Source organism: Canis aureus, chromosome 1 (assembly GCF_053574225.1).
Source record: "Canis aureus isolate CA01 chromosome 1, VMU_Caureus_v.1.0, whole genome shotgun sequence".
NCBI classification, from domain to species: Eukaryota; Metazoa; Chordata; class Mammalia; order Carnivora; family Canidae; genus Canis; species Canis aureus.
This window is the reverse complement of record NC_135611.1, coordinates 6,874,089-6,888,311: the sequence shown is the minus strand read 5'-3', so window position 1 is coordinate 6,888,311 and position 14,223 is coordinate 6,874,089.

Below are 14,223 nucleotides of genomic sequence, written 5' to 3'. Positions count from 1 at the left end.
ATAGTAGGGCATTGAGTGAATTTCAAGGGTCTCTTAACTGGGCCTATTCATGAAGCTACATGACCAGCCATTGTGCAGACCTCAAACTAGACACTAGGTGTACATCACAAATCTTCCTGTTAAACAGTGCTGATAGCCTGAAACCTCTTGACCCACTGCCTCAGGCATAAGGAATAACATCCATAATCAGTGACTAAGTGAACATTCTTGTTGAGTTCTTAGAATCTGACTTGTGATTGTTGCTGTGGCTACAGAGATAAGGGACTAGTAAAAAACCTGCTGTTTTCACATAAAGTGTGAATACATTGATAAAGGAATGAATGAGTGTATAAGTAGATATATACATGCAATAGAAAGATATTAGATGGAAAGAGAAACACAATTTTTTTTTTAAAAATCGTTATCTGTATGAGAAATTTTGGATGTATCCCTAATTTGAATTGCACATACAACGCTTTCGCAAAAATCTCTCCCATGAACAGCCTAAAAAAAGAAGTGCATATGTATACCATCTTGTTTGATCTGTGTAAATGTCAGCACTATTTATTTCACTGAATCAAAATTTGCTCTTTGTCAGTGCATAATATTTAAAAACTATTGACAGAGTTTTAAAAACAGAAGATTATTTCCAGGAAGCAGTACATAATATGTAATGCTAATTTGATAGACTGAATATTAGTCGTCCATTGTCTGATATTACTAGACAACTGAAAGTTACCCCAACACTTAGCAGTTTAAAGTAGCCAATACTCATTATCTCATGGCTTCATGTAGAGGAATCTGAGTGCAGCTTAGCTAAGTACCTCTGGAGAAAGGTGCCTCATGAGACTGCAAACTATTGACTGGGGCTGTAGTTTTATGTGAAGTCTTGACTGGCGGGAAGGTGACCCACTTCTAAGCTCTTTCTCTTGGTTTGTTGGCAGGCCTAGTCCCCTACACATGGGCCTCTCTACAGGGCTTCTTCACACCAGAGCAGATGCCCTCCCCAGGAGTGAGCAATATAAAAGATTGAGAGAGGAGAGGGAAAATACCAATGGAAGCCACCAATTTCTTAGCATTTAAGCTTAGAAACCTGTCTTTGTATAACCTATTCTCAGAAGTCACATCCCATCACTTCTGCCACATTCTATTAGTAAGAAGCCAATAGCGAAACCCACCTACATTCCACAGAAAGGATTACTAAGGTTTATGAGCCTCAGAGGCAGGATCTTTGGGCGTACCAAAGAGGCTGCCTACATATAATGTAGATTCCCCACACCAAAGTCTTGACTTTTTAACTTCTTACGTTTCTTTTATGCTGAGTGGAGGGAGTCTTTGGGATGCCCAAATGCCAATATCTAAATTCGATGAAGAGTTTGATCAGGTTAAAAAAGTTAACTGCCAAAATTTTTTTAATTGATTATTGCCTGTTAACTGAATGATGTTTTGGGCAGGAAGAACTGTAACTAGATCTTTATCCACTCTGTATTTGGGATTCTCAGCCTCGCACTGAAAGCTTAAGTGACCTCAGATGTCGGACTTTGACTTTATCTCTTTAGGGGAAGAACAGAAAGTACAGCTGATAAAAATGTTTAGACAGCTCATTTTTAGCCAATTATAATTAGGTTATGCAAAGGAGAGAATCTACCATCCAATATCATACAGGTAATAATGCAAGTTAAATGGGAATGTAAGACATTTATACCTGATGATATAATTAAAAAGATCATTTCTTAGTAATTCCCAGCAATGAGAACATCATAATTACTGGCAGTGCGACATTTTAAAATCCTGAACATTTACACCCACACAAAGGCACTAGGTCAGAATTTCTGGAGAGACCTTGTATGAGGGATGAATTCCATGGGTGATTCAGATGTGCAATGCCTGCTGATAAGCCACCAGGCTAAATGATGACCTTGTACCATTTCTGCCGAAGGCCCTCTCTAAGCTCCATGAATGGAAGGAAGAGCATACAGGTGTCCTATCCAGTGTGGCTTTCACTCAGTCCTTTCTCCTAGTGAGAGTGCACATCTGGAATCACATAGCTGACTGTGATTGCAGATGTGACTCTTCTCTCCTGACACTTTTCTTTGGCACAGCAGGGTTGAGTTTTGTACCACACTTGGGAATTACTCCATCATCTTGGATAGACAGCTGAAAAGTTATGACCTGTTCCAGTGATTTGCTGAACTCCTCAGCCCAAATACAGGAGAATGGCAGAGTGAAGTTTAATTATGGAGGCTACTGTGGTGGAATGGTGTACGTAGGGATTCAGACAGAAGTCTGTTACAGGACATCACAAGGCCAGAGAAGCTTGTTGGACTGGATGGGGCTATGGGCACGAGTATAGTTCTACTAACAAGAATCGAGGTGGCTTGGCCTAGGGCATCATGAGGAGAAATAGCAAAAGCCAATAAATTTAAAATATATCTTCATCATAGATTTGACACGACTTGCTAATGAATTAAATGCAAGTGTTTGAGAGAAATCATGAGTAATGCATGGAGTTAGACACAAGTATTTTATTGAGGTATGGTGAAGAGGAGATTATTAGGCAGGGGGGATAAGAGACAATCTGGTTGTTCATTAAAGATTTGAGATGTCTACTAAAAGTTTATCTGCTATTGCTAATTAGGTTGTTAGATGCTCCATACCTAGAATTTTAGGAGGTTCAGGATATAGATAGATAATAGATATAGACAGTTATGATAGACTCACTTTGACATACACATCATATGATATAGTACAGAGAGGTAGGTGATAGAAAGCACCTAGTTAGAGATGAGGAAGCCTTGTATTCATTGGCTGGCTCATGAATTACAACACTATTTCTCTATAATCTGTCAACACCAGGAACTGTTTCTATGTCTATTCCCACTCCTTTGTTCATACCATTCTTCCCCAACTCATTGCGCTCCACTCATTTGGATACGCTCTTGCTTCTTCATCAGACCAAACTCATCTCTGCCTTAAGGTCTTTGCACTGGCTCTTCCCTCCACCTGCAACATTCTTCTCCCTCATCTTCTCACACTGCAGTGATCCTCCAATCACCTACACTGAATTTCATTCAATTTCTTTTGACAATGCAATAAATGCAGACAATCATAAACTCATTTTCATTTCCAACTTTGCTCTACAGCATGAAGGTACTCATCAGTCCTTTTATTCCTCTTCCAGTCCCTGTCATGTGCAAACCATGAAATGGCTTTCTGTTTCATCTTTCAAAGTTATTTAAATCTGGTAGCTGTCATTATATAGGGATTTTCCTCTACATCTTAAGTTTAGTTATACAATATGGGTAAGCATGAATCAGATCTGTGAATGAAAACTGCCATCATTTCTATTTCATTAAACCACAGAAGCTCTATTGGCCAAGAGGTTCTGAGAGGCTACTGCACATCATCCTGAGACACCTTAATTCTTGAAGCCATTATAGAGATTCATATATACCCTACAAAGTGGCAAAACTGAACGATTGATAAATTTACACATTGCACTGCTATTCACTGGAATAAACAGAATCTTAAACTTTAAGACATAAAATTTACCTATTTCTTGAAAATATATGCTGAGTGCTTTCAGAAGGTTCTAATGAATTTTTCTTTTGAGGTTCCACATAAATTGTTGTTAAAAAGTTAACAACATTATGGCATTATGTAATATGACTCAAGAAACCATGATCTAGATGCCTTCTGATAGCTATTCTTGGAAAAATTCAAACGAATTATATTCTAGATCATCATTGTCCACTAGAGCTTCCAGGGATGATGCACTGTTCTGCAACCAGACTATGTATCATGTCACCACTAGTTGAGAACTCGAAGCCAGTGAGGCAAAATGATTTTATTTCATTTTGTTTTAATGACCTCGAATTTAAATTTAAATTGTCATATATAGTTAGTTGCTACCACTGTGGACAGTGTAACTTTAGATTTTTTTGAATATGACAAAATTCTTCAGAAACTTACACTTCTATATAGCTGGTAGAATTTATTTTTAATTTTGAAGAAATTGAGATTATTTTTTTTTTCAGTTTCTATCTCACTCATGCAAAATATTTGGGGGAAGTTGTCTTTGATTTTTCAAGATATTTTATTTTCAAATCTTAAATAAGACTTTTGGACTTTCTTTGGAATTATGAAGTTATATTTTACTAATTATTTATAAATAAACTTTAAATTGGGCAAGAATTGCTAAGATATCAGAATTTTTCTAAGAGAAGATGCTAAGGAAAGCACAACCTTAGAAAAACAAAGGGAAACACATGCATGTTTTCAATAACAAGGTCATGATTTTAATAATACTAATAATAAAACAGTTGACAATCAAAATACACAAGGCTCAAGTAAATCAAAAGCAAAACAAAATAAGTTTCTTCAAAGGACTTTGTAAACAGATAAATTGGTTCTCAAGGGAGAAGTAAAGTATAGCTTCTTTTTCAAGAGTAAGTTTTGATTATTAAATAGCTTTTGTAAAGACAGTCAGAAACTCCATTTCTTAAACAAACTCTATAGACTATAAATTATAGCCCTATTACAAAAAATATTTCTAAGATAAAGGATGCATAAAATTTATGAATGAGACATGCAGGAATTGCTTATTAGTTTTAATGTAGTAGGATTTTTTTTAAGAACCACTTGGCTAAAAAGAAGACTTGGATATATTTTGTTAAAAATATTACATTGATTTCTAGATGGTTAGTTTGGCAAAAATTCTTGAATCATAACTGATAACAAAAAAAAGTAGCTACTATATGCAGAACAATTTGATATAACAATGGTTTGTTCTGAGCTATCAAAAATAAGAAAAATAGATTTTTGGAGGTTGAAAACTTTTGTATTTGAATCTCCTATATATTTAAATCTTTGACGAATAGATGCTTTTTTATAGACTATAATTTTTTAATTGATTTTCTGACACATTTCAATATAAAACAGAAGTTATCTATCTACACTTACAGAAACGAATGTATATGTGTATATTTAAAGTTGTATTTTGTCCCATCAAAAAAATAATTAATAGAACCTCTATTTATGAAATAAACGAAAACAGAAACAATGGGAGGAATTGTTATTGATGACCAACTACGAGAAATGAATGGACAAAGTTCATTTGTCGACAAGTGTAGTATCGACAAGTATTCACTTGTCGGTTCACATAACTGAGCTCCTGAGAGGGATGGCGGGGTGGGGGGTAGAGAGGTACTGGTGTCTCTCAGATTCTATATGGTGACTAGAGAGCTGTGGTACTGCAATCCTTTCAGGTTCAGGCTCCATGTGAAAGAACCAGAACCTCTACAAAAGCCTCACAGCCATCTACTGGCCCAGAGGGACTCCTGTGCCTTAGCCTGGGTTTGTCATGATGCTCAGGGTAAGTATGGAGCAGTTCAGAAATGTGCCAAATCTGCAGTCAGGTGTGAAGTCTGCCCTTGGAGTCACTAGGCTAGGGATAAACCATATAAAATTGGAAGCATCCAGAAGCAGTGGCTTGAAGTTCTGACATTTGTGAGCCTCTCTAAGCATTCAGGTGAGTAGAACTTCCATCTTCATGAAAAGGCATGTCTGAGTCCTAGAGAGAGGGAGGCTGATGACTGAAAATGAAGTGTTGCATTAAACACTGTAAAACATTAATAACACATTTATTACTCTCCAGGGAGGGGCCCAGTGTGCCATCCCGATGTCAGGGGCAGCATTTGGCCAGGTGAGGATACCTGGCAGCACCCAGAGCACCACACCAGAACCCAAAGGAGAAACCGGGGCACCATAGGAAGTTACTGTTAATATTCCAGGAGGTGATCGGTTTCTTGGGTTTTAGAATCTATTTTTAGAGTAGTTACATGGCACAGCAAAGTTGGGCAGAAGTACAGAGTTTCCATATACTCCCTCCCCTCACATATGCACAACCTCCCCCATCTGCGGGGTTACAAAGTCTTCCATTCATTCAAGGAGTTCAAATTTTTTCAATCAACTCAGAATCATGAAATAATCAGAAGATATGATCTTCTGTTTTGGTGGATCTATTTCATAGACCAAGAGTTTTGAGTAATTACATATCATAATAGAACTCTAGTGGGTTATTCCAGGGAACCAATCGCCAATTAACTATCACCTCAAAACTCTGTAAGTCAAACCATCCTGATTACCCTTCAAGCACTATTGCTTGATGTAAACATTCATGTGCCTTATTTCTGGTAATCCTGCCTCGGCCCCACCCATTCCTAGTGAATTCAGAGGGCCAGTCTCAATGCACAGTATGCTGCCAACATCGTCAGCCTATCTGTCGAGTTCAGCCATAACAGTGATTCCTGGGGAACATAGTCCTGCCACTACATATTTGTAGAAGATGTGGAAAGGGATAGCCTTAATTAGGAAGTGAACTTTGATTACACTTACCAAATCCCCTCTGGTGTTTCAGTGCTCCAAAATCTTTGGGTTCTTTTCATTGTAGCAACAATTTTGAGTGTCATGGAAATAATTAGAACTTTCCTGGTGATTTAATTTGCATACAGAATCTAGAGTCTCTAGTAAGGGATATTTTCACTAATAAGTCTAACCTTTATACACTTATTTTTGCACCATTGCATCAACCCCTTTATAAGAGGTCTCTGAGGTGTGGGCTGGCATCAGGGCCTGGTCCTGTGCTAAGTTTTATATCTCTGAGCACCCCACCTTCTTATATTTCGTCATTTTCAAGCTCAAGGCTCTGACTTGTTCATCATCAACATACTAAATTTTTATGAGACCTTGCAAGACTACAAAGCATGCTGATGTTGTCTCTCGGCTACCTGCAAAATCAATACTTGAGTTTGTTTTTTAAGTACTTCTGCCACAGTGCTGGAAGAACCAGAAATTATCTCAATGGTTATGTTATAGAAAAGCCCTTGGGTCAGTCTATTACATGTGCGAGGGATTTAAGATTTTTGAGGGTTTCATTATCCCTCTTTTCTCAGCCATCTAGTTCTCATTAAATATGGCGTCCCCACCCTTCAGTCCAGAATCTCCACCCAAAAGCCTTGAATTCTTTGAGCCCTTAACACAGGGGCTTGGTCTCAGGATCCCAACAGGAAAGAGAACATTCAGAGGGCAAAAAGGAAAGTTTAATTAAGGGAGCACTTTAAAGGTTGTGAGCAAGATTAATCATTCCATCTCAAGGCTAGCAGGAGCAGAAAAGCTGTTCTTACCAGTACTGAGAGAGGTAGGATTGCCCTCGACTTCATGCCCTTCTCAGATGCTCAGAATGTGACTTTATTGGGCAATCAGGTCATTGCAGGTATAATTAATCAAGTGAGTGTAATTAATTAAGATGAAGTCACATTGGACTAGGTGGGTTCTTAATCCAATATGACTCAGGTCTATAAGAAGAGCAGAAGCCACAGAGCCACATACTCACAGGGCAAGCATGGTGATGACAGAGGCAGGGATTGGGGTGATAAGCCAGGAGCCAGGAGCACCGAGGATTGCTGGTCACACTAGAAGCTAAAAGAAAGACCTGGAACACTCCATCAGAGGCATCTAGAAGGAATAAATCTGGCTGACTCCCCACAGAATGATGGAAGAGTAAGATCCCATTGTGTAAAGCCACTGTTCGTGCCACTTTGTGACAGCAGTAGCAGAAAATTAATAGCCACCATGGGGCTGGAGAAGGAAACACCAACAGATGAAGGAGAAGTCACGCCAACAGAAGCTATGGCCCCTGGTAGGAAACTACAGTTGCTGAAATCCTGCTGCCCAGCAAGGAGGAAGCCAGGGGTCAAATACCTTCCCTTTCTATAGTCCAGTCTTCTGCTGGTGTCTCCCTCGTGGGCAATGCAACCTAGAGCAGGAAGGCAAAGGAGCAGATCAGTGTAGTCCTGGGATGTCAGCCTTGCGGGCCTGAGGTGGGGAGAAAGGGGATGCGAAGTTGTGCCTGCAGGAGTGAAAGGAGAGACTCTGCTGCCTTCTCCTAAACCCTTGACTTTGTGCACTTTGGGCCCCGTGATCACCTCATTAGCCATTTCTTTCCATTTGGTGATACTGAGTCACTCGGAATTAAGGGCAGGGAGGGAGAATCTGGCTCAGAAAACAGACAAGCCTGCATGTGGTTAGGGGACCACAATCACTGCCAAAGTCATGCCATGTGAAAGGCATGTCAGAACGTCATGATGACGCTTTCACATGGCTGGCCTCCCCTGAAAGGTGGCCCACGTCAGACTTGGCATCACTGGGATCCTGGACTTGCTGCTTCATGCTAATACTGAAATCTTTTGGGGCTCTTACCTCCAACAAATGCAGTCTTAAAAGACGCCCCACCTCCCTCCTCCTTCCCTCCCTTTCTCCTCTGTCTCTTCTCCCTTCTCTCTCCTCCTGCCTCCATCTCCCCCTGTCCTTTCTGCACTAGTATTTTCTGCACATTCCATCTCCAGAGTAGAATATCTGCTGGATCAAATGTGGATCACGCCACTTTGCTGTAGCTGCAAGTACCAGACAGTGCAATTTGGGGTGTCTATGGTGGGAGATAAGTTCCTGCCTGACCAAGCTTAAGGAAGACATTTAGTGACGGGGCACACAAAACATCACACTCCTACAAATTCTTGTAAGGAATTATTATACAAGCTTCCGCATGTATTATTCATAGCCTTCTTTTATAATAGATTGTTAATTCTCAATTACTGTAGAAAATTTCATCCCCAATGAGTTGAATTAATTATCGCATGATGAATTTTTAAAGAAGAAATTTTAAATAAAATATTTCTGATTTTCAAGTATATATGACTGACATAGACTCCTAGTATCCCTGGAATTATGCAGAGTTCAACATTCTGTGAAATTAATTAATGTCTATTTAAACAACTTACAAAATAAATCGGTTAAAAAACGGGAGAAATTTGAAAATAGCAATTAAAACTTAATAAAATGTTTTATTAAAACATCATTATGCCTGACCTAACAGAATTATAATTTAAAACTTAGGGATAAAATTTCAGTTACACAAAAAAACTAACATGATTCCTGTATTTTCCTCTTTGTGTTCCCCCAAATTGGAAATTGGGAATTTCTTGCACAATCACTTCACATTAATATGATCTTACATAGCATTTCTTGAAACATTTCACCACATCATCTCAGGTAGAGATAAACCAATTGGTATAATCTAACTTCCTAAAATTTCTCCAGTCTATCGGCAGGGATCAATTTGAAAAACATTTATTTAGAAGGAGAATGTTCTTTCCCCAAAACAGGTCATGAGTGAGCCCAACACATACCTTCTGGCATGTATCCTCTGTCCACCACCTTGAAGGCCCAGGCACTCACCCTCCCCTGCCCCTAAGATGGCCTTCGCTCTGCTATCTGTCAAGAATTCAGTAGAACCTTAGGCCAGTTCTGGCCAGCCAACAGGGAAGCTCAGACTTCCGGGTCTCTGCTTCCGGGTCTCTGCAAATCACCTGTAAATAATCCCTCTGCTCTGTAGTTTTCTCCATCTCTCTACAGCCTCTGCAAACATGCACCCTGTAGAAACCAACGGCACTGTCAGCAAAGCCCCATACCTTATCCTCCCTGAACACTCCTTCTCATTTTGTTCTGAGGACAACCGGGCTCTGTGCGGTGGCTGCTGTTCCCCTTAGTGCCTTCTAATCCTGTTTGCTTTTCTTCCCACTGCTGGGTGTTCCTGGGCCAGATGATGAGGTAGAGGATTCCAAAGATTCTCACAACAGCTTCCAGAAAATTCACCTTCCTCCCTTCAAGTAACATTCTTACAGTAAGAATGAAAGACAACAGTCTTTGTTGTTGTTATTGTTCTTTTACCTACTACTTACATTGTTCAGATCATCTCTTAACTCTTGGGTCACTGCTGTTCATTTCTGGAAAATTCTAGCACCACACTTGCTGTGATCTTCCCCAAAATACAGCTGCTTTAGTTCTTGGTTATTTCATGAATAGAAGGTCTTTCCTCTGATCTGCCACCTCTTTGCATTCCTCTCCTCTACCATCCTTACCCTCAACTCTCTCACTTCCAGGGCCATATCCTAGAAACAGCTGCTACCTATAACCTTCAGAGGATCCCTCACTATCTCCCAACCACGTGTCCTTCCAACTAGCTTCCACCTGTCTCTCACTTCCAACAAACCTTCTACCCAACAGGATATCTAATTGGTTAATCCTACCATCTTTCCATCATTCTTCATCTGTCTCCAGGAGAGTGAAGAGTCTTGCTGAAATTTCAACTCAACTCTTACACGTTTTCCTTACATATGCTGCTCCCCTCCCCCATTTGTTTCTTGCTCTTACTCACTTGGAGAAAATCTTCAGATTCTACCTGTATTGTTAAAATTGAAGATGGGTAGAGAAGACCAGAATCATGCTGAGTGACCTCACTTTAAAAATCAATGGCCACAGGGGCACCTGGGTGGCTTAGTGGTTGAGCATCTGCCTTTGGCTCAGGTTGTGATCTCGAGGTCCTGGGATCAAGTCCTGCATCAGAATCCCTGCAGGGAGTCTGCTTCTCCCTCTGTCTATGTCTCTGCCTCTCTCTGTGTGCCTCTTGTTAGTAAATAAATAGTCTTTAAAATTTTTTAATAAAAAATTAAAATTAATGGCCACAGACCTATACAGTCTTTCAATACTACCTGCAAATTGCATAATATGTTTCAATTTTATTTGTCCTTCTTCACAGTTTTTCAAATCATCTTGTCTCTTCTCGAACTTCCATATCTTCTCTCCATGTTTGCTGTCAGCTGATAAGGTTGGTTTTTCCTTCACTAAGAAAACCAGAGCAATCAATACAGAAATTCCATAGCCTGTCACCACCACATCTCATCATCTATCAACAGCTGGCTTCACATATTCCTTACATGACTCCAACAGTAGGCAACATCATCTCTCCTCTCCTTACTAGATCTGAACCTTGTCTCAGGTACGCTGTCCCAGCATTCTCAGATATCTCCCTATATCATCAAGTCTTGCCTCATTACTAGATCACTATCATCACTACAAAAATATGCTACAAAATGTACTTTCTTCTTTATACACAAAAATATAAGCCAAAATCTTTTCTTAATTTTATTCCTTGCCAGCTTCTACTCTTTCTCTGCTCCCTTTGCAGCAAGTATTCTAGAAAGCATTCTCTATATTCTCTTTTCCAATTTCCCCTTCCTACTTTCTCTCAACCCACCACTCCAATAAGACTGCTTTCAACAAGATCATTAATGACCTTGATAGAGATACAAGCAATGCTCAGTTCTCAGCTGCATTTTATTTGGCCCAGTGATAGAAATGGAGACATTTGATCGCATTTTCCTCTTTGACACACAGTCTTTCAATGGATTTCCAGAACACATCACTCCTTCATTGCATTCCTACTTCACTGAGTACTCTCCCTCAGTTTATTTAAAGGTTTCTTCTTTTACACTTGACTTATTCATATGATAGTGCCAGCATTTGGTCTTAATATCACTTTTCTTCTCAATGAATACTCATTTCATCATTCATCCAGTTTCACAGCTTCACAAACCACCTCCATGCTCATGTCTCTCAAAATTATACTTCTGCCTCAATGTAGCATCCTCCTCACCTCATATATCCAAGCCACTGCTTGACATCTTCACAGACATATCTCAAACTCGAAAGGACCTCAACTAAATTGATCTTTCCATTTTTCCCCACAGAATTCCACAATTCAGTTGTTGGCAACTCAACTCTTACAATGTTCAGCTTAAAACATTGGAACCATCTTTGCCTACTTTTCTCCTAGGTTAGCCTCAACCAGCCAAAGAAGAACTTCCAAAAGATGAACAGAGCATCTTCAGAGTGGGTGTAGATCTTGAGAACTCTTAACTGTATAGTTTTCTACCTCCTCTAACTAATGTAATCACTAGTCATCAATTGCTGGATTACTGTAATCCCCTGGTCTCTGCTGCTCTTCTTGCCCCACAATCTATTCCTCTCAAAGAACCAAATGAACCCTTCAAGGAATAAGTCAGACCATGTGTCACTCCTTCACTCCAAATTCTCTGATGCCTCCCCTTTTAATTCAGAGTAGAACCCAAACCCTTCCCAAAGCCTATGAAGACCTTCAAAGTCTAGCACCCCAAAGCTTTCTCATCTTAGCTCTCTTATATCACCCCTTCCTCTCTTTGACCACACTGACACCACATTCTGGCCATTCCTCAATCACAGATTATTCTTCCTTTTTAGCTGGGTTGCACTGCCTTGTCCCTCTGCCTGAAACAGCATCCCTTACATGTCCTCATATCTGAGTTTTTGATCAAATGTCACTTTCTGTGTGAGGTCACCATAAGCATCTGAGATAATATAATGGCCCTTCACTCCCTCTCCGTTGGTTTTCCTGATCCTTCTTACTTAATTTTCCTTATTCTTCTTATTCCATAGCACACATCCAACATACCACTTAATGTATGTATGCATTAAGCATATTTTTAATTGATCTGTGTCTTCTGCTAAAATATTACTTCAAAGAGCAGAAATCTTTGCCCATTTTGTTCACTGATGGAGCCCAAGATCAGAAAAGTGCCGATTTCATTATAGTGCTCAGTAAATATTTTGAATTCTTACATGGCACATCATTGATACAAACTTTAACATTTTGAACTGAAGTAAATTACAAAATGCCACTCAGTGTGCTTTACTTTTAGCAGCTGTAGGTTTCCATGAAGGACTAGAGGAATGTTTTCTTTCTTTCTTTTCTTTCTTTCTTTATTTTTTAAAGATTTTTATTTCTTTATTCACGAGAGAGAGGGAGAGACATAGGCAGAAGGAGAAGCAGGCTCCCTGAGGGGAGCCCAATGCAGGACTCCATCCCAGGACCCTGGGATCATGACCTGAACCAAAGGCAGATGTTCAACACTGAGCTACACAGGCGTCCCAAAGGTTTTATTTCTTATCACCAAAAAGCAATTGCAACAATTCATACCTATATTATGGTCATTGCTAGAACACACCTTTTAATTTACATGTCCAGAACACAGTCTCTTTCCAAGCAAATTAAGAAGAACTTGTTTTATACTTCAAAAAAGAATGAATAATCAAATGTTATGGCACTGCATTGACACATAGCATCATCCTTACTGTTTTATAAAATTCAATTTTTCAATATTGTCATGAATCATTCAAAAATTTTCCTCAGCCAAAGCAAACTGTTGCATAACACCATTCTGTGTACTGCTTTACCCCAGAATTTCCAACGCAGTCTCATTTCATGACGTATGAAGGCATGTAGCAGAAATAAGGTGTCAGCATTTTGCCTTTTGATTATCTATGTTTGAAAAAGAAACCCAAACACATAATCAGAGTAGAAAGCCCTCTCCAAATCCATTTTTTCATATTGCAAGGGAAAAATCTCCAGGAGACTTACTAAATTTAGAAGACTAATTCATATGGAAATGCTATTTATTATTTCAAGAAAAGGATTTGCATCTCCCCAGATTGTAAATCCTTGGAAGTTGTATCCACACTTAAGATAGATCCTCTCTCCCTGCCAAGCCTTGTTCACTGCAGTGGCGTGTGCCCAGTGGGCACAGGGAAAAGTGTTGATGATGGGAACGTCATAAAGTAAATTATATTGTCTTCAAGGCATTATCTACAGTAACTGCACATTTTATTCTTATTAGTGCATTATATCTTGATAAAGGATTTGTCTCAATAAGCCTGTAGCACTAACTTACTTGAATTGATTATATATATCACAGTTTAAATAGCTTTCATCTGACCCATTTTAAATTCATTGCTTTATAATTTCTTTATGAGACAGAATAAGTAGGAGTAGGCAAGAGGATTCTGTTCTATTACATTCTGATTTTTACATGTTGAAGTATATTTTCTATGTGCCAAAGTCAGTTAGCTCTATTTTTCACAACTGAGGAAATTATAGAGAAAAAAAGTTAAAATAGGACAAATTAAATTTATTTACTTAATTATAATTAATTTACACTTTTGTCCACAAAAGTTGTAATTACTCATCAACAATTCAATTTAAAAAAGTTAATGATGCTTTGAAAAGCCTTTTATAATTGCTTTTATATCTTCTTTAAGAATATCTGCTTCATTGTATCTGCTGGTTGTCTTCCCTTTATCTAAAGTAAATATCATAAATCTTTCTAATTTCATTTATAAATCCACCCCATATTTTTTACGTCTTTGTTAATCTATCCTTAGGTTGTCTTTTAAGATGTATGTGGGTTAATCCTAACCATTATGTACTCAGCATGTGTTTCCCCTAATGGACCCCCAAGAGGCCTTTCTAACCCC